Source organism: Schistocerca cancellata, chromosome 2, assembly GCF_023864275.1.
Source record: "Schistocerca cancellata isolate TAMUIC-IGC-003103 chromosome 2, iqSchCanc2.1, whole genome shotgun sequence".
NCBI classification, from domain to species: Eukaryota; Metazoa; Arthropoda; class Insecta; order Orthoptera; family Acrididae; genus Schistocerca; species Schistocerca cancellata.
Window position 1 is genome coordinate 293,727,110 of NC_064627.1, and position 23,998 is coordinate 293,751,107.

Genomic DNA, 23,998 nt, shown 5'->3' on the forward strand with positions numbered 1-23,998 from the left:
CAGCTTGAGGCTCAATCGGATTTCGTTTACACATTTTTGTGCAAGCTTTTAAGCGTATACATGCTTGAGTGTGTTTGCCAAGAATAAGAAGACTTGTGCAAGCAGTTGTTGGTGATTTGATTTGATTTTTATTTGGTTCTGTAACATCACATTCTGTGCAAAGAACAGTCAAGAACACAGTATTGTATGAAGATGGAAGAAAAAACATCACTACAGTGAGATAGCTTACGAAGCGTGATGCTTACACAAGCATGCTTGAGCAGTGTGAAGGCGCGAGGAATTGTGCTTGTCAAGCATCTAGTTAGCGTGACGCCATCTTTAGTGGCAGCGTGCGAACCATCACACAGTACAGTCTTCGGGTTACTGTCGGAGGATACCTAGATTAGATTATCGGTGTATGTCAGTGCCCACGGAACCCACAACTATTGACATGCGATTTATTTATTTTTGTCATTTTTTCAGTTTTTATTGTATTATTTCAGATATTTGTAATGGCAAACCTAAATAGTTTTTCTGGAAGTCGAAGTGGCATATTAGAACAATGATTGAACGATGAATTATGCAGTTGTGAAGAAGAAATTCGCGAAAAACTCAACGCGTGTGTACAATCATCTTCCGACTACAAATTTGGAAAATGAGTTTTCAGACAATGACGAAGAGCTTGTGATACAGAGTGATCATGATTTGAATTCCGAGCTGTCTTACAAAACAGAGATTCGTCAAGATGAAGTTAGTGAAATATTTTAACGGAAAAAACAGTTTCTCAGGGGGTAAAATACGACCTGCAAGAAACACCTGTGTCGGAAACCATGATCTTATCAGAGTTCCTTCCGTCACATTTGTCAAGAAGTATCGAACAGTGTGATTTTAATGAAGCATTCGCGATCATTGATGCGATTATCAACAACAAAATACTATTCTGGACGAACAAAAAACTAGCAGAGTGCAGATACAGGAACAAATCTACGGATCGCACAGAAGTGAAGGAATGCACTCAGAAGGGGCCTTTCCTAGGTCTGTTGCTCTTACGTATGTCTTCAGTGCGATTTCATATACTTCTATTATGCCATCACATCGAGAATCCGTAAGATAGTGAAGAGGGGAAAAAAAGATCCAAGTTGCGATACGACAGTAGTTACAGATACCCTCGATCATTCTCAACCAAATTCATCAGTCGGTGCTAGTATACCTATTGATAAGATTTTCCTTCCATTTGGGGGACGCCAGCAAGGTTTGAAAATGCAGTGTCTTGGAGATTAAAAACCGCATTAGCACTCAGGAGTATTTGTATAGTCGAAAAATCGACAGCCAGAAGAACAAAAAATATATAATGCCAGTGCTTACATGTCTGCGATTATACAGTATAAGCCTATTTCAACTCCAGTAGTTGCACGTTGACAACGGAACTTATCTGTTTTATGAAATCTAAAGGTCTAAACGTTGTCGGGACCACGAACAAAAACAAAAAGGAAATTCCAGAGGAGTTCTTGACACACAGGGATACACCAATTGGATCATCACTGTTGGTTTTACAAAAGATACGACAATTGTGAGTTATGTATCGAAGAACAAGTCAGCTATTGTTTTGTATTCCATGGATCACGACAACGCTGTAGCTGAGTTGACTAAGGAACTGAAATCATTCGTCATTATAACAGCACAAAACGCGACGTTGATTCTGTCGACCAGATGTCTTCAGTATATCCAGACAGTTGTGGAAGACGCCGTTGGCCGATGACTGTTTTATTTGGGTTATATTAGACATACACTATGTGATCAAAACTATCTGGACACACCCACAAACATACGCTTTTCATATTAGGTGCCACCTACTGCCAGGTACTCCATATTAGCGCTCTCAGTAGTCATTAGGTACCGTGAGAGAACAAAATGGGGCGCTCACGGACTTCGAACGCGGTGAGGTGACTAGGTGTCACTTGTGTCATACGTCTGTAAGCGAGATTTCGACACTCCTAAACATCCCTAAGTCCACTGTTTCCGGTGTGATAGTGAAGTGGAAACGTGAAGGGACACACGTACAGCACAAAAGCGTACAGGCCGACCTCGGCTGTTGACTGACAGAGACCGCCGACAGTTGAAGAGGCAGACATCTATCCAGACTATCACACAGGAATTCCAATCTGCATTAGGGTCCACGGCAAGTACTATGACAGTTAGGCGGGAGGTGAGAAAACTTGGATTTCATGGCCGAGCGGCTGCTCATAAGCCACACATCACGCCGATAAATGCCAAATGACGCCTCGCTTGGTGTAACGAGCGTAAACATTGGACGATTGAACAGTGGGAAAACGTTCTGTGGAGTGATGAATCACGGTACACAATATGGCGATCCGACGGCAGGGTGTGGGTATGGCGAATGCCCGGTGAACGTCATCTGCCAGCATGTTTAGTGCCAACAGTAAAATTAGGAGGCGGTGATGTTATGGTGTGGTCGTGTTTCTCATGGAGGGGGCTTGCACCCCTTGTTGTTTTGCGTGGCACTATCACAGCACAGGCCTACATTGATGTTTTAAGCACCTTCTTGCTTCCCACTGTTGAAGACCAATTCGGGGATGGCGATTGCATCTTTCTGCACGATCGAGCACCCGTTCATAATGCACGGCCTGTGGCGGAGTTGTTACACGACAATAACATCCCTGTAATGGACTGGCCTGCACAGTCCTGACCTGAATCCTATAGAACAACTTCGTGCCAGACCTCACCGGCCGACATCCATACCTCTCGCCGGCCGCGGTGGTCTAGTGGTTCTAGGCGCTCAGTCAGGAATCGCGCGACTGCTACGGTCGCAGGTTCGAATCCTGCCTCGGGCATGGATGTGTGTGATGTCCTTAGGTTAGTTAGGTGTAAGTAGTTCTAAGTTCTAGGGGATTGATGACCACAGATGTTACGTCCCATAGTGCTCAGAGCCATTTGACCCATGGCTTAATATTTAAATCATGACTAAATTTTTGCGACAAACATACATCGCATCCCGGAAAGAATTGGTGACAACTCTAAAATGCAGTACTTGACAAAACTGTACTTATAGAACTAATTCTATAATACTTACACTGAAACAGTATATGCTTCCGTTAGTTTTGAAGTATGTAAGTATTGTCGGCAGTAAATATCATTATATTTGTTCGTGCATGATGGAGGACTTCAGACGTATTCTTCAGACAAACTAAAAACTTCCGTTTTTCCACTTGTGTCACTTTTGCTGTCGGCGTGCGATATGGGTTCTAACAATTTGTTTTTTATCGTTATTTAGGTAGCACTTCCTACATATATTTTTTCGATGGCATGTTTCTGGTTTAGGCTAATTTGTGGAAGTGTAAATTAGAATTAAAAATGAAAATTCCGTGCTTTGATTTTGATAAATACTACGTTTTACTTTTAAATTCAAGGTTCAATAAAATTTTTAAAAATTAAACTTTTTTATTTCATTTAGCAATTTGAAATAGCTTTGTCCAGCGGACCTACGACTACATTCTACACAGAATGTTTGTTACTGTTCACGACAACAGTTAAAGATTAGACAGACGCTGCAGCTGTAGTAGTTCATAATAGCCGTGGAGGCGCAACGACACCTAAATGAGTGAGTCACTTCAGCTCGTCTCAGCTGGTGCACACGGCCGTTGCTCTACAGGCAGGTGGCCATTATAGAATGACTCGACAGGGTAGATCGTTCATTTCGACTCGCAAACAGCGCTGAGCAGCCTCTAATCCTGAGCGCACGAGCCTGGAGTGCTTATTCGGAGAACTGTGGACGCGAGCAACTGGTGGGGGCGGAAGGCAGACAAAGCGTGAAGGGGGGAACCAGCCGGTGCACTTTGTGCTCAGTGCAGACCAGGGAGGCGGTGGGCGACTGCAATCGGAGCGCCGCGGCGTGCCGGCCGGCACCGCTTTGTGGCGGGCAGTTGAACTGGCGACCGGCGCTGGACTTTGCCCTCGCCCGTCCGCCCTGCTCTCCCCCCCCCTCCCCCCTCCTCCTTTAAGTGACGATATCCGAGGCTTGCAGCGTTAAAACGCGGCCGGCTCGCGGCCTTCCTATGCTCTCTGACAGTAGCGCCGCGGAAACTGCGCGCTTCGCACTTCGGACGTTACATTCCGTAAGTACTTCCTCTGACTAAGCGCACTTACAGCGATCTAGCGGTCACGGAGGTGTCTGCATCATAACCCCTAGTGTTCCACAAGAGTACCATGGCCGCTTCGGGAAGACATTAAAAAAATCGAAGCTCAGTTAGAAAACGATTTCTTCCAATGTAATTTTCATGTTCTATCGTTACAATAGTGTAAACGCGCACATATGGGTGCCGGATCAGTGGAAGTGCCTGGTTATTGAGACTGTCGCAAATTTAGTGCAAACACATGTGAATTGTATTGTATTAAATCCAAAAGTACATTCATTTTCATACAAAATTTAACCATTCAGTGTGTACATGTACAGTGGTATCACTCACTCCTGTACATGCCCCACATTTTAAGTTGTCGCAATGATGATACAGGACGGCTGTATGCTGTATCACACAATCGCCTTACGAGCACTGCATCGCTAGTGTGTGTTTCTGATTGTTGTATAATGCACTGCGGGAAGACGCCCGCAGCTTCAGCACAAGCAGTAAGAAATACCTTCATGTTCTCTCCTCCTATGTCCTCTTCTTCATCAATTTCGTCACAACGTTTCCTGTTCGCTATTGATAATGTCTCCGTCTGTTAAAGTTTCCTCGCAAATAGTTGCTCGTGAAAGACTGTACTCAGCATCAATGGCTTTCAGCGAGGAATGTCCGTTCATATTGTCTCTAATTTCGAGTTTCTGCTTGATGTCTAGCATAACATGTTTCCTTTCAAAAGCCATGACACTGAACCGTAAAGAAAGCCACAATTTCAAACATATATAGCGTCGTTTAACATCGATAACGGACAACATTGTTACATACGAGAATTCATTATTGTATGCGTAAAGAAAGCCACAATTTCAAACATATATAGCGTTGTTTAACATAGTAATTAACTGACAACATTGTTGCATACGAGACATCATGATTGTATGCGTAATTTCTGCTTCAGCGACTGGAGGCTGGATGTGGGCCGGATAATTGAGAGGCCGGACTACTGACGACCGGATCAGTGAGAGTTTACTAGAGAAGTAAAGCGTTCAGCAAGCACGGTGCACAAACGAGCCGCTGTAGAAATATTTGCGATTGTGTCGTTACGATGTGCATCTGACTGCAGTATCAGTGTAGTCCTAGGACGACACATGTGTTTGAAACGTCAACGTTCCAATGAAACTCCATCTAATTGGACTCAAATTTCATATATAGCCCATGATTGGGGAATGTTGTACATGCGTAATGGATCACCGGCACATGTTACTGCAACTAACGCGACAATATTAGTCCAAGATCTATAGGAGGAGCAGGGCCTGTACCTTGACGTGCAAGATAACGTGACCTAAATGCTCTGGACTTTACTGGCTAGAGGTCGTCTCAGAAGTGAAGTTTACAGCACTGTCGCTGATACGCTTGAAAAACTAGAGCAGTGAACTGTACAGTCTTCTTAAGATTTTACCAGATGGGTATTTGAAAGAATTCGTAGCTCACTGCAGAGACGGGTGCAGTATTGCATCCAAAGGCGAGAACGATGCGTGCAGTACCTCTTAACAGGTACGAGTGTAACAAACGCCTAACGTTCTGAAATACATTAGTATTGTACTTCTTGTTAAGGTAGGCCATGGGTGATGAGAATTTAATCTAAAATTTCATATTTCAAATAAATTTGTACAAACCAATTATCTCCGAAACTGCACGTGTTAGTGTCTTATACTTCCACCCGTGTCAGTATTCAGTAAGTGTTTAAGTCCTGGTACCTCTATAATATTTCAGGTATGACGTCGAATACTGCGTACCTCCCATCCATCCTCTGATTTAGTCAGCTAGAAGGCGTATAGGATCACAGAAACTCATTCGTACGTGTCCGTAATAAGTGTCCACAGCATAGCTAAGCAGCCTGTGTTGTTTGATCGCCACGTGTAAGACTTGGGTTCGATCCCTGCCAGTGCCATGGATTCTTCCTTGGTGAGAGCGTGTCAGCAGAGTCTACTTAACCTCAACGAAATCTGAGGAGGTTCTTTAAAGAGAGGTAGCGGCTCCAGTTTAAATCCGGCCGAGGGAGCGATAGATAATTACACTCCCATTCAGAGGAATTTTTTGCAGAAGATTGTGCACTAGCGCCCCAGAAAGAGTTAAAGATATTCGAAGTGCGACATTTGGTTACGAAGGCCTTGCACCTGGCAGTCAAATAGTCGATGTGACTGATATAATAGTCATGTTATCGATGAACGCAGCTATATGACGGTAGCTTCTTTGGATCCAAAATTAAAAAGCTGGTCGAATTTCAGGAGTTGTTGAGGCAGAGATGGTCATCACAATTAAGTAACAGTGCTCCATTGATAACAGAGCCTTACAAATAGGAGTCGGAGGTCAGGCTTTTAGCAACTTTGTAATCCATGGAATGATCGGTAGTAATGCATCCAACAAAGTATTTACTATGTTGTAAAAGACTTTTTTTGCGTTTTGCCATTAATGAGCGGCTGTGTATGCCAGTGTCAGTTTTACAGGTGAATGAGGAGATAACTGCTAGGTTTGCGTACTTTCAGAAACGCTTGTAGAGCTGAAGCATTACTAGATCTGTCTGATTTGTGGCACCTTCGCAGAAATTTCAAACTTTCTCCCAAGATTTTTAACCTGTATTTGCCATAACAAGATTTGAATACTCCCTTCCATATCGACTAGGAGTTAAAAATAGTTAGTTTTTGTAATATTTTATTTCGTCCTTTATAAGACAACTTCGACCAGTCATTGTGCCTCGCGATAGAGGAATTTTCCTCGCCATGCCAGTGGCTAAGACATTGTACTCGTATTGTGGGGGGCGCGATTCAAATTTGTGATTCGCGTAGTTGCTCCAAGGTCATGTTAGGTAGATGCGGCGATGGTTAGCTCAACAAGGCCACGGCCGGTTCCCTTCGCTATCCTTGCCCTACTGAGCCAGTGCGCACATCTTCCACGGCCTGGGCGTCGCAGTACGTTACACCAATTCTTCCTTGCTGATTTATTTTGTGTTTTCTGTACTTTACTATCAGCTTACCTTGACTAATTTTTCTTTCGTACGTCCCTCCATAGCGCTACTTTGTTCTGTGTTACTGCTTAATCCGCTATTTCAACAGGCGTGCTTTTAGAAAATAATATGACACCCCCCTCTTTTGGAGCTTTAAAATTACCATAGTACTTTTTTCCGCCGATGGTTTGAAAATATTGTTTTAGAAACGTAATTTGAGAAAACAGTATTTCTTATAAGATACCTCTGTTTGATTAGTATTGAAGTCAATAACTGTTTGCAAGTTTTGACAACTGGGCGCCCGTAGCATTAAGTTCATCATGTTAAATTAAGATTTTGTTGAATTTTTTTCACAACGTGTAATGCTGCAATCATGATAATATTACCGATTCTCATGATAATATCACCGATTCTCTTTGTGGAATCGCAAATGTTAATATACGTATCTTCATGAAGGTATTTAAAAACTTAACAATCCTGGCCCTGCGTCTGGCCTAGATGCCATAGCGACTGTGTAGGAAAACACCCAGTCTCCCCTGTGAAGTAGTTCACTTCTAAAACGATAACTCGTATCCAGGAGAATCGTCGTTAGATAGCAGGAGCAGTGAAAATGTTTCTCGAGCTTTTTATACTGCATCTCTGTACGAACGGGCCGGCACTTGTCTCAGCGTACTCTCCGTCCGTCCGTCCGCAATGACCTTGTTGTCAATGACGTTATATTACCATACTCGAACGATGCAGAGGAAATATGCTAAAGGTAGTCCATACTAGCTTAACTCAAGTCTCAATCCTGCCTTCCCCGTTTGGCGTTCTGTCGTTTCACTGAATATGAAGGAATAGTGGCGTTGTCCTAACGAGAATGCGTAATAAAATATGCTCTTCTTAGGACAGACAGACAACTTCACAGGACACACTTATATCCATTCTGCCTGGAGGTAATGTGTGCCCATGTTTACTCAAAAAACGTCCATGGTTAAAATATTCAAAATAGTCTTCTGCCCTATTGCTCACATAAAGTTGTCACTATTACCCGAAAGAGAGAACCTGTAATTTTGCCTCTTTTTTCTGTATTTGCTCGTAGAAGAAAGTAGTATTCTTCTCTACTGTCGTTAGTAACTGCCGTTAAAGCCAGCTTTTGTGGCCGAGCGGTTCTAGGCGCTTCAGTTCGGAACCGCGCTGCTGCTACCGTCGCAGGTTCGAATCCTGCCTCGGGCATGGATGTGTGTGATGTCCTTAGGTTAGTTAGGTTTAAGTAGTTCTAAGTCTAGGGGTACTGATGACCTCAGATGTTAAGTCCCATAATGCTCAGAGTCATTTGAACCAAATTGAACTGTCGTTAATGACCTCATCGAAGAGACTAAAACCTAAAAAAGTCAGTTCTTTCAAAAAACAAATAACGAAACATGTTGGCCAATTTTATGTCTGAGGAAAGATCTGTTGTTACCAGGCACTGTTAAGGTTTTTATTTTATTTTCACTTACCGGTGTCAAGTGTGTCCACCACTATCACCGGAAGGTGCCCCATTTCGATTTACGCAATATAAAATAAAAAGGATCCGGGGGCTTTCTTTGAGTACTCATGTCTTTTTCTTTGTTGAGTATAGCTGCAGAAATCTTAGCAGAACTCGCTGCAAATAATTTGTACTCCTTGCAACTGTGAGTGTTTATGACCTAACATTTCATCGTGAAAAGGAACTGGAAGTTGCAGTCAATTGCAATCTTATCGACCTGCGCAAAATTCATTGATAGATCGTCTTCCATTTTTGTGTAAATTATCTCGATCTCGTCCAATAAAGCAACAGATCTACCTCACTCTAGAACAGTCATTTCAACTAAAGATTTAGTTTCAACAGTCTGCGACAGACAACTAAGGTTTTCGTATGTACACATATAAGAAAAATGAATAAGATGCGAATAGAGAAAGCAAACATATGTGCTTTTATTAGATTTATGTAGTAAATCTGAATGTGCACCTTCCATAGATGACAAAGGAAACACTCAACACCGTTAAAGTGCAATAAAATAAATTGAAAACCTAAATAGTGACTGCTTTCTGGAATTCTTACTTCGGTAATGAACATATAGTTACAGTCCATTAAACATAAAGATTATGTCCTATGTTTTTGGAAAGTCGTGGGTTATTGGAAATCCATCAGGTTGATATCTTTTCGAAAAGCGCCACCTCCGTTTATTGTCGCTGTCGTATTCTAGAACGCCCATTTTTTCCCAGGCGCATAGTATTTTTATGGAGCATGAAATTCCACTATCAGATGCCGGAAGCTCTGTTAATTACCCAGTTAACGTTCCAATAATTCAAGCATTTTCGGTCAATTTATATAGAAGAAAAAAAGCTGTTCCGAAGACTTCAGACAAAACCGGTATATTGTTGTGCTTCTACAATCTCACAGTGGGTTTGCACAGTTCGTAAGAGGTGCCTACTGTTCTGCGCGGAATCCAAACCGCTTGCACATATTGGGTATTTTTTGTGGCGGCGACGACCTCCAGACGGCTAACGTGTGCGAAATCAGAGAACTGGCTGAGCTCCGAAAAACAGAACCTCCAGCACGATGATAATGCTTAAAAAACAGTAAGCTAACTTTAATTACTGGTAGCTACCACAGGAAAATTCAGCGAACTTGTATCCAATTTAATAAAGTTACAAAATATGAGTAATTGGCTACGGGCATACCAGACGTCATCCAGCGAAATAGTGAATTTCGCTAGTGTATTGCTATACATTTTGACACTGTTAAACGTAACAGTGGTGACTTACGTTTTTGTCCCCCATATACATGGATAAGTAAATGAAATAGAGATAGCTGCCATGACGTTGCCACTTACTGTACTTCCGCGGCTACAGACAGTGACAAACATCCGGCTGTACGAGAAATTCAGGTCAGAACTGCGGCGGGAAACCGATCGTGACGAACCAGAATCACCGTCATAGACCTTCGCTTGCTCATTACTGTCCACAAGTTAGGCAGTTACTAAGAACGAAGAGACTTTGTGTGCCACGTGAGACTAGAAACGTATTTTATGGTCAGGCGGTTCGCTGTAGTGAGAGAGTGGAGGGTGTTCGGGTGTTAAAGGTAATAAAAATCCTGTATTGACCGTAGCTCGAAAGCATGACCTTTGATCCATATTCTCATGCTTTACCATCGAACCGCACCTAGGGATGCAATCTGGAGGAGATTTGAGGTGTTCACCGAATATTTTATGTTGTTGTTGTCTTCAGTCTGGTTTGATGCAGCTCTCCATGCAACTCTATCCTGTGCAAGCTTCTTCATCTCCCAGTACCTACTGCAACCTACATCCTTCTGTATCTGTTTAGTGTATTCATCTCTTGGTCTCCCTCTACGATTTTTATCCTCCACGCTGCCCTCCAATACTAAATTGGTGATCCCTTGATGCCTCAGAACATGTCCTACCAACCGATCCCTTCTTCTAGTCAAGTTGTGCCACAAACTTCTCTTCTCCCCAATCCTATTCAATACCTCCTTATTAGTTATATGATCTACCCATCTAGTGCGGAAATGGGACCTATGATTGGGGTGACATGTACTTTCAGTCAGAAAGAATAATCTAGAAACAGAACTACAAGATACCAGAATCATTTCAAAAGTCCTGTGGCGTGAGTAATTCAGTTTTAAAATGGAAGCTGAAACCGAGGCCAAGTCGGGTTACACGTAGTGACTAGCGTCCCTACACCAAAATCAAAGCCCTGCGTGGAAATTACCCAACGGAAATTTAAGACGCTTTGAGAGAGGTGTGTGGGAATAGTGTTGTGGATAGTAGCACAGTATCACGGTGGTCTGTTTCCGCGAAGGTCGGCTAAGAACTATGGACAACCCAAGAAGTGTAAGGTCTTCAACTGCAACAGACTACACCTCTCAGTCTTGTTAATGGCATTGTGAGAGAGGATCGACGAAAAACTTGTGAGGAAATTGCACATGAGGCGAGAATGTCTGCCACTTCAGTTTACAGAATCATAACTGAAAATTTAAAGATGGGAGAAGTTGCTTACAGATGGGTTCCGCTTGATTCTGAGTGAAAAGCAGAAAGCAAGTCGTAAACGAATCGCAGAAGAATTGTTTCAACGTTGTCGAACAGAAGGAGAACAGTTTCTGAAATTGATTGTTGCACTTAATGAAACTTGGGTACGAGATTTTGGGCCTGGATGAAGTCTCATCCGTCGCAGCGGAAAAGTTTAATCTCACCACTTCCTAAAAAATTCCGCCAACAGTCATTTCAAAACTATGAAACTGAAGTGGGGTCTAAACTACAAATAGAGTGCACCAGGAGACGTCTGTAACAGGCGCTTACTACAAGCTGTTTCTGCAGAATGTTTTGCGCCCGAAAATTCGTCAGAAAAAGCCTGACATGCATGCAGCTGTAGTCCTCATTATGCACGAGAATGCAGAAGGCATATTACCCTACCAGTCCAGGAAACGCTCGACAAATGCGGATGGGAAATATTTCCCCACCCACCATACAATGCTAGTCTGGACCCACCAGACTTTAATTTGTTTCCCAAATTGAAGGAACAATTATGTGGAAAACATTTTGACACAATTGATGAATCTACCAGTGAGGTGACCCGATTAATCAGACAGCTCAACAACGAAGATGCTCTATCCGGAATACAGAAGTAGTTAAAACCTTGGCTGGCCGGTGTGGCCGTGCGGTTCCAGGCGCTTCAGTCTGGAACCGCGTGACCGCTACGGTCGCAGGTTCGAATTCTGCCTTGGGCATGGATGTGTGTGATGTACTTAGGTTAGTTAGGTTTAAGTAGTTCTAAGTTCTAGGGGACTGATGACAACGGATGTTACGTCCCATAGTGCTCAGAGCCATTTGAAAACCTTGGGAACCTGTGGTTCAAATGGCTCTGAGAACTATGCGACTTAACATCTGAGGTCAACAGTCCCCTATAACTTAGAACTACTTAAACCTAACAAACCTAAGGACATCACACACATCCATGCCCGAGGCAGGATTCGAACCTGCGGCCGTAGCGGTAGCGCGGTTCCAGACTGAAGCGCCTAGAACCGCTCGGCTACACCGGCCGGCTGGGAACCTGTCATAAGCAAGAATGGAGATTGGATTGAAGGCCTGTAAAGATGTTGTTGTTGTTGTGGTCTTCAGTCCTGAGACTGGTTTGATGCAGCTCTCCATGCTACTCCATCCTGTGCAAGCTTCTTCATCTCCCAGTACCTACTGCAGCCTACATCCTTCTGAATCTGCTTAGTGTATTTATCTCTTGGTCTCCCTCACCTGTAAAGATATTTTGCAAAATTATTTTCTTAATTTTTTTGTATCTGAGAGTGTGCAGAACTTTTGAAATGACCCTCGGGATTGGAATAATAGAGAATTGAGAAGGTGGTCCGATGAACCCTCAGCCAGGCACGTAAATGTGATTTGTAGAGATGTAGATGTAGAGCGGGCCGGTGTGGCCGTGCGGTTCTAGGCGCTGCAGTCTGGAACCGCGTGATCGCTACGGTCGCAGGTTCGAATACTGTCTCGGGCATGGATGTGTGTGATGTTCTTAGGTTAGTTAGGTTTAAGTAGTTCTAAGTTCTAGGGGACTGATGACCTCAGATGTTAAGTCCCATAGTGCTCAGAGCCATTTGAACCATTTCTGTAGATGTAGAGTTTTCCTGTCGATCGTCCAAAATTGGACGTATAGGGTGTCCCTCGTAAGAGTCGTCAGGTGCATTTTCTCGGTGTGTTGGCGGATATTTTCAGTTTAGTTTCAGCACTGTGTAGCCGGAGTCAGCCCAGCTCGCCAAATCTATCGTGTGAAGCTCACTGTCGAGAGGAAACGTCGGTTTTTGTTCCGTTTACCTACAGAATTATTATTAAAGAGGAATTTTACGTGTCCATTTTTTGCAGCGGTTCCAAATAAGCCTAGTGTGTTATTAGTTTTATCGATAAGTATTAATAGGAACAGTAAAAGCCTACGAATAACAAGTACTCCAGCGGAAACAGTACTGCCCTGGCCATGGCCCGCGCTGTCTGCTACCGCCTGTGCGGCTGGTCCCGGCGGAGGTTCGAGTCCTCCCTCGGGCGTGGGTGTGTGTGTTTGTTCGTAGGATAATTTAGGCTAATTAGTGTGTAAGCTTAGGGACTGATGACCTTAGCAGTTAAGTTCCATAAGATTTCACACACGTTTGAACATTTTTTCTGCTACCGCCATGCTGCCAGTCACTGCTGGAGTACTGGTTATTCTTCGTGTCTCACTGCACGTGTTAATACATATCGATAAAAAGTATTACTTGTCAGTCTGTGACTCTGATCAGGTTCGATTAATAGGAGACACATAGAACATCCAATGAAGAGCGGCGCCATTTTCTTCACTGGTTCGCTTACAAAAACACAAGAGCATGACGGAAATATTCAAGAAATGTCACTATCAGACGCTACAAGAGGTTTATTGTTACAATTCCCAGAGCGTACTTCCCGACAAGGCATTATATTACTTAGTCTCATAGTCTTCTTGCGAAATGGTGACGACGGGAAAATCGGAAAGTTGGAGCTCATTCAGAAGCTTCCTGGCTGCCTTCTCCCTACACACTACTCGGAAATGTAACAGGGAAGGGGAAAAGGGGGGTACTGGAGTTTTCTCTACCAACACCGTAAGATGGCTCGCGGAGTTTCGATGTCGACTGTGCGGCACAAACCGCCAGCTGTCAGCGAGATTCACGAAACGTGAATGACTTGCCTCGTTTGCTGTGGCAGAGATGGCTGGACATCAATGTTTCTTACGTCCGTAACGTTACTCTGCCCATTGCAACAGCGATTGACAGCTGTTACTGACGATCGTCGAGGTATCTACACAGAGCAAAAGCATAAAATTATCAATTTTTGAAATCACTTATCTTCCCTTGCGACGCAAAAATGTGAAATTTGGCTCATAGATGCCTACAACGTTCCTCTATAATGATTCAAATGCATAACACCCTGCGACGTCACCCTCGGGCACAGCGACGCTTCAAACAGCAAGGTGGCAACACATGTGAGCTCAGAAGTTCATGTGTGATGTTAGGTGGGTAAATTTCACCTCAGTTCTGCCCAACACCATCGTGAACGTGTTACACGATGGGACGGTGATCACACCGCCTCTTACTCACATCTCACACCCTTCTGTTGACACCTTTGCGAGGAATGTCACAACCGCAATTCCAAGCATTGAAAACGCGCTGATTCTGTATGGGTGGTCCAAGGAAAACATTTCAAACACACTGCCCCTCAGAATCGACATGAAAATGCTTCAGGAGGTGGCACAAATGGCCTCAATGAAGCCACCCCTTCCCATGGGCCGTTAATTTACATACATTTCGCGGTCTAAAACGACATTTTGCAGTGCTCTGAGGAATAGAGCGACGTTTTTGACAACCTTTGACACTACTGACACTCCCCCACAACCAGACGATTCAACCCTTCTCTGACGACGTCGTGGGGCTCTAACCCGTTTGAAGGTGATTTTTCCTCTTTGGAGTGTAGTGCGATCGGAGTTTGTAAAGTGCTTGGTTCAAATGGCTCTGAGCACTATGGGACTTAACATCTGAGGTCATCAGTCCCCTAGAACTTAGAACTACTTAAGCCTAACTAACCTACGAACATCACACACATCCATGCCCGAGGCAGGATTCGAACCTGCGACCGTAGCAATCGCGCGGTTCCGGACTGAAGCGCCTAGAACCGCTCGGCGACAACGGCCGGCTGTAAAGTGCTCAACGGAGGTTCGCGCGTAGCACTAAGTGTGTTGCCGACTAGAGAGTCTTAGTGGGACCCTTTGCCGTTTTATTCATGCACGTGTTGCTTGCCTGCCATCTCCCATAATAACGCCACAGGGGTGCGGAAAACAAGATTACTGAAAAAGCAGAACGCTCTTTGCTGCTTCGGATCACGTTCAAATTTCGTTGAATGGTTTTGAACGGTCCCTAGTGGTTGCACCAGAGCAAAACTGGGGCCACTCCAAAGAGGTCAGATCACTTTCAAAGCAGTTGTAGCCCCATCATGTCCTTAGAGAAGGGATGAATCGTCCGGGTGCGGGGGGGGGGGGGGGTGTAAGCAGTGTGGTGAAAGGTTGTCAAGAATGTTGTGATGTTGCATATCGCACGGCAGACTTGTTTTCGAAGTCGAAAAGTGTGTAAATGCCCCAGTGGGGTGGTTTCGTTGACGTCCTTTATGCTACCTCCTGACGCCTTTTCGTGTTCATTCTGAGCGGCAGTGTGTCTGAAATATTTTGCTCGGCCAGTTATACAAAAACCGCGTGATTTCAACTGTGCGTGTCGAGGACCTGACCTCCATCGCAGAGGCGTAAAAGCAAGGAGTGTGGCGACCTTCCTACGCGTGACACGTCAACGGTGACATTGGCCAGGATTTTGGTGAAATTTGGTGTTAATGTGACATCATTAACCCACATAACATATCACATTATCTTCTGAGCTCTGGCCTTCTTATGCATGTATGGACACCTTGCTGTTTGCAGCGTCGCCAAGACCGAGGGTGACGTCACTGAGCGCCACGCTTTTGCACCATTACAGATAAAGGTTGTACGCATCATTTAACCGAATTTCAACGTTCTGCATAGCCGTGTGTATTACTGAACAGCTAACCCGGTTCATAGTACAAGTTGCAGGTTGCCTATCTACCGGCTTCCAGGGGCAACAAAACTTTGATTTTCACTATTTTATGTAATTACTGACCGAATTAAAAAAATTAAAATGCCATTAGTTTACTCATTAAGAGGATTAAACATATGTTAAAGGTTTAACTAACACAGTTACAAACTGTGTGTATCTCTTGTGGCAGGCCGCGCGGTCTAGGGCGCCTTGTCACAATTTCCCCCCCCCCCCCCCCCCTCCTGTCGGAGGTTCGAGTCCTCCCCCGGGCATGGGTGTGTGTGTTGTCCTTAGCGTAAGTTATTTTAAGTTAGAGTAAGTAGTGTGTAAACTAAGGGACCGATGACCTCAGCAGTTTGGTCCCATAGGTCTTACAACAAATTTCCAATTTTTCTTCTGGCAGCGTAACTCATGGCGCGTAAATTACGAAGACTATTCATGCAGCATTTGACAATGAGAGCGCTTAGTGGTTGCCAACAGATTTTAAACATAACTTCAAACCCTTTTGAGGCTTTCTCACGTTTACATGCTGAAAGTCAAATATTTAATTCATTAAGTCATTTTTAAAGTAATCAGATATTAGAAGCAGTTTTATACGTGGGAATACGATTTTGTAAAGAGTCCGGGGTGGTGGTGGGGTTACTGATAACACCCTTTTAGGAAACGGGGATGATTTTTTTATGTATAATCGTCGTTCGCTTGCATGTGCACACATAAGCAATTCAATTAGAGATAGTTGCCTTGTTAGATATGATGCCCTTCGGCAGTGGAGTACGTAAGTTCAGAAAGTCACATTTCTGTCTTTACATTCTACTCACTATCGGAGTAACAGTCGCACATAGGATATAACTGGCAAAGCACGCTTTATAGCGGTCATAACATTCGTCTTCCGTAGAAATGTTGGAACACGTGAGGCAATACTGACCCTACGACTTATCTTAGAAGCTAGATTAAGGAAAGGCGAACCTACGTTTCTAGCATTTGTAGACTTAGAGAAAGCTTTTGACAATGTTGACTAGAATACTCTCTTTCAAATTCTGAAGGTGGCAGGGCTAAAATACAGAGAGGGAAAGGCTATTTACAATTTGTACAGAAACCAGATGGCAGTTATAAGAGCCGAGGGACATGAAAGGAAGCAGTGGTTGGGAAGGGAGTGAGACAGGGTTGTAGTCTCTCCCCGATGTTATTCAATCTTAATATTGAGCAAGCAGTGAAGGAAACAAAAGAAAAATTCGGAGTAGGTATTAAAATCCATGGAGAAGTAATAAAAGCTTTGAGGTTTGGCGATGACTTGTAATTCTGTCAGAGACAGCAAAGGACTTGGAAGAGCAGTTGAACGGAATGGACAGTGTCATGAAAGGAGGGTATAAGATGAACATCAACAAAACCAAAAGAAGGATAATGGAATGTAGTCGAATTAAGTCGGGTGATGCTGAGGGAATTAGATTAGGAAATTAGACACTTAAAGTAGTAAAGGAGTTTTGCTATTTGGGGAGCAAAATAACTGATGATGGTCGAAGTAGAGAGGATATAAAATGTAGACTGGCAATGGCAAGGAAAGCGTTTCTGAAGAAGATAAATTTGTTAACATCGAGTATAGATTTAAGTGTCAGGAAGACGTTTCTGAAAGTATTTGTATGGAGCGTAGCCATGTATGCAAGTGAAACATGGACGATAACTAGCTTGGACAAGAAGAGAATAGAAGCTTTCGAAATGTGGTGCTACAGAAGAATGCTGAAGATCAGATGGGTAGATCATATAACTAATGAGGAGGTATTGAATAGGATTGGGGAGAAGTTTGTGGCACAACTTGACTAGAAGAAGGGATTGGTTGGTAGGACATCTCCTGAGGCATCAAGGGATCACCAATTTAGTATTGGATGGCAGCGTGGAGGGTAAAAATCGTAGAGGGAGACCAAGAGGTAAATACACTAAACAGATTCAGAAGGATGTAGGTTGCAGTAGGTACTGGGAGATGAAGAAGGTTGCACAGGATAGAGTAGCATGGAGAGCTGCATCAAACCAGTCTCAGGACTGAAGACCACAACAACAACAACAACATTCGTCTTCGAAGGGTAGCAAATAACGAAATTTTTTTTGTGCGTATGCAATACAGTGCGAAGAATACCTGGTGAAATTTGTGAGTTCTGGTTGAGTGGCCGTCCACACCGGACGTGCCTCGCCGCGCACAAACGTGCGGCTCTCAGCACCGTACAGCGGCGCAGGGTGATCGTAGGTGCACAGAAATGTTCCCTGCGCACGCCTATAACAATGGAAAACGAGAAACGCCGTCCAAACAGCGCCGCGCAAGAACGAACCATTTCCTTTGACGTATCGGCAAAGCGCAGAACGCAGGCCGGTGTGGCTGAGCGGTTCTAGGCGCTTCAGTCTGGAGCCGCGCGATCGCTACGGTCGCAGGTTCGAGTCCTGCCTCGGGCATGGATGTGTGTGTTGTCCGTAGGTTAGTTAGGTTTAAGTAGTTCTAAGTTCTAGGGGACTTATGACCTCAGCAGTTGAGTCCCATAGTGCTCAGAGCCATTTTTTTAAGTCCCATAGTGCTCAGAGCCATTTGGACCATTTTGAACCAAAGCGCGGTACTTTTTAGTTGTTGGGCAAAGTAGCGCTGTTTGGCTTCCACACCGCGGCGGCACCTCACTGCGCCGAACCGCTTTCGTTGGTCTTGCGCTTCGCGCCGGTGTGGACACGGCTTTATACAGGATTCGAGATCTAGTACACAGAGCCACCACCTCTGGGAAAAGCGCTGAATCTAACCCGACTGGACATCGACTCGAACTGAGATGACGGATACGGGTGCGTCATTGCATGCTGTTTCATTAATCGTAGTAGGTGGCGAGTGCGTCATGGGAGTGTCTAAGCCGCATAGTTACTAGATGTTTTCAGTGCGTGAGAGGCCTGGAGAACATGATGGCCGGAACAACAGTTGGACATACTCTGCATCGAAGCAGGGCAGGACAGCACGTGCGACTTGCAGTCTTAGGTTCTCTCCCTGAAAGACCTCGAAAACAGGGCACAGCCACCGACCTTATTATGTCAGAAATGTAACGGCTGCTGTGCAAGTTACCGGCTACGTGAACCAGGGGACATAACATAATGTATTCAGTGACATACTATACCATCACACCACTGGGGCCTTCATGACTAAGGTAATCTGGTAATTTTCGTTGTCCTCGGAGGTTAGAATAATATTCCGTAGTTGTTTTGTACCCTTTTTGAATAAAGTTACTTAAGAATATTTCAAAGCGCCGAACCCTGACATATCTTACCGATGACGTCGCTTTCGCCTTCTATGGACCTGAAGAACTGGCTTCTGTCTACTGTCTCGTTTGTTCTCTTGATTCTGCTATGTAGCGGTGAAGCCATGCTCCATCCTTTGTTTCAAACGGTCAAAGTCCATCCTTTGTTTCAAACGGTCAAAGAAAATCACTTTTGTTTTTACGATGTGCCACGAGCCACTATTCGGAAACTGTGCGATTCGTTTGTGATCTTTCGTAGGACTCTCCATACAGTTGATTGTGGAATTTGCAGCTCTCTAATAGCTCTGCGAGTCGATTTTCCTGGGCTGCGAACAAATGCTTGCTGGATGCGTGCTACATTTTCATCACTCGTTCTCGGCCATCCAGAACTTTTCCCTTTGCACAAACACCCATTCTCTGTAAACTGTTTATACCAACGTTTAATACACCACCTATCAGGAGGTTTAACACCATACTGCGTTCGAAATGCACGCTGAACAACTGTCGTCGGTTCACTTCTGCCGTACTCAATAACACAAAAAGCTTTCTGTTGAGCGGTCGCCATCTTAGCATCAACTAGTGGTGGGCAGGAAATCGCGTATCTGTTAGAAATCACAGTGACTGAGAAGTCACAGATATCACAGTAGCAACTTTACAGAATCTAACTGCGATTTCAGTCACAGTTAGCAGTCGCAAGTAGTATTTCATATTCAAAGACGTGAGCCATCTATTGGTCGAATTTAGCACTGCTTTCTGCGATTTCAGTGACAAGTCGCAACTAAGAGTCGCAAGTAGCAACTAAAAAGCGCGGTTAACAGTGGCATCTGTTGGCTAAAGTTCGTACTACGTCCATCTCTGCGGTACGTTATGGAGTCTAACTGCGATTTCCGTGACAAGTCGCAACTAAGAGTCGCAAGTAGCAACTAAAAAGCGCGGTTAACAGTGGCATCTGTTGGCCAAAGTTCGTACTACGTCCATCTCTGCGGTACGCTATGGAGTCTAACCGCGATTTCCGTGACAAGTCGCAACTAAGAGTCGCAAGTAGCAACTAGAAAGCGCGGTTAACAGTGCCATCTGTGGGTCAAAGTTTGTACTACGCCCATCTCAGCGATACACTACAGAGTCCCAACTGCGATTTCCGTGACAAATCGCAACTAAGAGTCGCAAGTAGCAACTAAAAAGCGCAGTTAGCACTGCCATCTGTTGAGCAAAGTTCATACTACGCTACTCGCTACCGAGTCAAACTGCGATTTCTGTGACAAATCGCAACTAAGAGTCGCAAGTAGCAACTAAAAAGCGCAGTTAACATACTTTTCCTAGTGTCATCTGTTGACCGACGTACGTACTTCGTTATTGAGGCCTTGTGCCTCACGAGATCGATGTGCTGTGTGTGCATATGAAGGCCTTATTTCAGTAGTGGTACAAGTCCATTTTTGTTCATTTTGAGATACAGAGTCGTAAAGTTAAATGAGCGCTGACAAATCTGCATTTGAGATACCAGAAATATTCAAGCATATGGCTTCTTGCTAGAGATGAAGCTTTATTTATGTTTGTTTGGATCATTAATTTCAGAAGCATTATAGACAGAAAAGTGGAAGTAATGGACTTGTACCACTATTGAAATAAGCCCTTCATATTATATGATGACATGCACATTCAGCATCAGTTATGGTTGGTCAAATACTGCTGTGACTCTGAATGTATTATATTAATAAGAAGCAACATTGCCTTTTTCTCCTGAAAATATCAAGTAACGTAACAAATGTGTTTGATTCTGCTTCCAATATGACAGTTTTGGTTAATACTCCACATGCCTACAGGACTTTGCAATGTTAACGCAGCAGAACTCAGACATCTGTATAAGTGTAGAGAAATGAAAACAGTCATATGAATGCCTCACTTTTGTTCCGACACAGTTCAAGACTCGGGAGAAAGGTTTTACACCTGGTGTTCTACATGGCAACTTCACACACAAGAACTTTTTGCCGACACTACTACCACCTACATAAGTAAGCTTTTCCTGTGTTACTTTCAAGGAATTCACTTAAGCTATTCCTGATTTAACTGTAAGATCTGTACTTCCCACTTTCGTATCAATAGCCTCAAAATGCATATTGTAGACTTCGGGATATGTTACAGGTCAGTGTCACAACAAGATTGTGGAGAAAGAGGGGGGGGGGGGGCGGCATTTCACTCTCCAACAAGTGTTTACCAACAAATATGTGGCGGAAAATTAAGGGTATAGGACGGCTTAACATGTGGAAAATGAGATTTTCATTATTCGCTCATTGTATTTAACATTTATTATTCCTTTAAAATCGCACAACAACTTCAATAAAACACAGTTTAATCACTCATCTGCACACTTATTTCGCAATAATGTCACTTTTAAACTGCAAATCCTCTAAGAGCTCTCTTGAATCTTCACGAGTCTCTCCCTACAGCCTTGATGTGGATAGATACGTACAGCAACCAGAACTGTGTCTGCAAAATCACAAGGATTATTAAACAATTTTTGCTGTCACTAATTACAAGCAATATAATTGGCAGAGTAGATTGCTAATATTTGCTGTAATGAAAGCCACTCAATGGGGTATATTTCACATTTGCAAGAACGATCTCACTTAAGTAATTAAGTCCATCGAAACACCTACAAGGGAACATCCCCATCGCACCCCCCTCAGATTTAGTTATAAGTTGGCACAATGGATAGGCCTTGAAAAACTGAACACAGATCAATCGAGAAAACAGGAAGAAGTTGTGTGGAACTATGAAAAAAATAAGCAAAATATACAAACTGGGTCGTCCATGCGTAAGATAGGCAATATTAAGAGGGCTGTGAAGCGACGAGCGCCGTGGTCCCGTGGTTAGCGTGAACGGCTGTGGAACGAGAGGTCCTTGGTTCAAATACGCTCTCCACTGAAAATTTTGCTTTCTTTATTTTCGCAAAGTTATGATCTGTCCGTTCGTTCATTGACGTCTCTGTTCACTGTAATAAGTTTAGTGTCTGTGTTTTGCGACCGCACCGCAAAACCGTGTGATTAGTTGACGAAAGGACGTGCCTCTCCAATGGGAACCGAAAACATTTGATCGCAGTGTCATAGGTCAACCGATTCCTCCACAGGAAAACACGTCTGATATTTTGTATACGACACTGGTGACAGCATGTGCGTCACATGACAGAAATATGTTGTCAACCCACCTAACTAGTACACTTGGCGAATGGGTGAAAAGTTTCTTCTATCTTGCCCGATTTAGGTTTTCTTGTGGATGTAATTATCACTCCAAAAAAAGTGATGAAAAAATAAGAGTTTTTCACATAAACTGAAAATAAAAGTTAAAATTTTCAGTCGAGGGAAGATTTGAACCAAGGACCTCTCGTTCCGCAGCTGTTCACGCTAACCACGGGACCACGGAGCTCTACACTTCACAATGCCCTTAATATTACCTATGTTACTCATGGACGACCCAGTTTGTATATTTTGCTTATTTTTTTCGTAGTTCCACACAACTTCTTCCAGTTTTCTCGATTGATCTGTGTTCAGTTTTTCAAGGCCTATCCACTGTGCCAACTTATAACTAAATCTGAGGGGGGTGCGATGGGGCTGTTCCCTTGTTAGAAACTAACCTCTCGTCTGACGAAAACGGTCTAAAGACGCAGTGGCAATTTCTCCAGATCTGCTGACAATGATATTTTGAGTTATCAGTTTACTGAGTGACTGAAATGTAGTTCGGGTACCTGGGAACATAACAATACGTTAGAATTCATTTTCTAAACACGAACTATTACGGTACTGTATGGCTACTTACATATTAATTACACTATTAATATTTTCACAGTTGTTTCTTTAATACAAGATTAAAGCCAACGGAAGAACAAACGTAAAACATACTTACCAATGACATGTTTGTTGTGATGCAATTTTCTGTGTGGACAGATGTAGCTTTTTCATTCGGTGGTAAGTCGCAGAAATCGCAGGAGTCACAGAAATCGCAGAAGTAGCAGAAGTCACAGAAATCGCAGAAGTAGCAGAAGTCACAGAAATCGCAGAAGTAGCAGAAGTCACAGAAATCACAGAAGTAGCAGAAGTCGCAGAAATCGCGGAAGTAGCAGAAATCGCAGAAATAGCAGTGGCGGAGGGATACGCGACTTGGTTCCTTAACTGCGACTCTTAACTGCGACAAATCACAGTTAAGAATAACAGATACTGAAAAGTAGCATTCACAGAAATCACTGATATCGGAAAATCGCAGTTTAGCCCATCACTAGCATCAACTGACGCTGACGCCTAGTCAACAGCGCCTCAAGCGAACAAATGTACAACTAAATGTAACTTTATAGCTCCCTTAATTCGCCGACAGATAGTGCTTAGCTCTGCCTTTTGTCGTTGCAGAGTTTTAAATTCCTAAAGTTGTGGTATTCTTTTTGAATCACCCTGTATAATGCGGCGCTGCGGCCAGACAGCTTAGCGCGCGGCAAACGAGGTGCCCCCCCCCCCCCCCCGCGCCCAACCCTCTCCTGCCCCTCTCATCGCCGCCGCGGCTGCCCTCGTTTCCAGAGAATCCTCACAACGCCGCCAGACACTTCTCATCATCGCGTCACTGCAAGGCTGCTAGTCGTCACTGCACACAGCGTTGGGCGCACACACTCTGCCCCCCCCCCCCGCCACCCCCTCCCCCCCTCGCTGTCTCTCTCTCTCTTTGCAACTACGACGGAGTCCCTACCAAATCCTACACTGCTACTGTTATTCCTTGTATCTCACTCTGAGGCAAAGCTGGCTTACCATTCTCTCATTCCTCGAGAATGAACAATGTTGATCTGAAATGGGTTCAAACAAAATGCCAACTTTAGAATACTGAGCACGAATGATTGCCAAGTACGACCAAACAATGATCAGAACCTCTCCCAACATCCTTCATGAGTATAGCAAGCGCCGTCAGTGTCGCTTGTGAGCGTACTTTCACGAGAATTACAGACTAATATCGCTAATGTACCGACTATTGA

General features: G+C 43.9%; 1 protein-coding gene across 3 annotated transcripts in view; it reads left to right on the plus strand.

The window, feature by feature from the left end:
• LOC126161654 (long-chain-fatty-acid--CoA ligase 4) overlaps positions 1 to 23,998 on the plus strand; it is a 283,314-nt gene that overhangs the window by 69,545 nt on the left and 189,771 nt on the right. The window contains exon 1 of one of the 3 annotated variants that reach the window (XM_049917643.1): positions 4,058 to 4,112. The exons of the other annotated variants lie outside the window; for them this stretch is intronic. The gene's annotated coding sequence lies outside the window, so the exon portion shown is untranslated. Of the gene's footprint in view, positions 1 to 4,057; positions 4,113 to 23,998 lie in introns of those variants that run through there. 3 annotated transcript variants of the gene reach the window in all.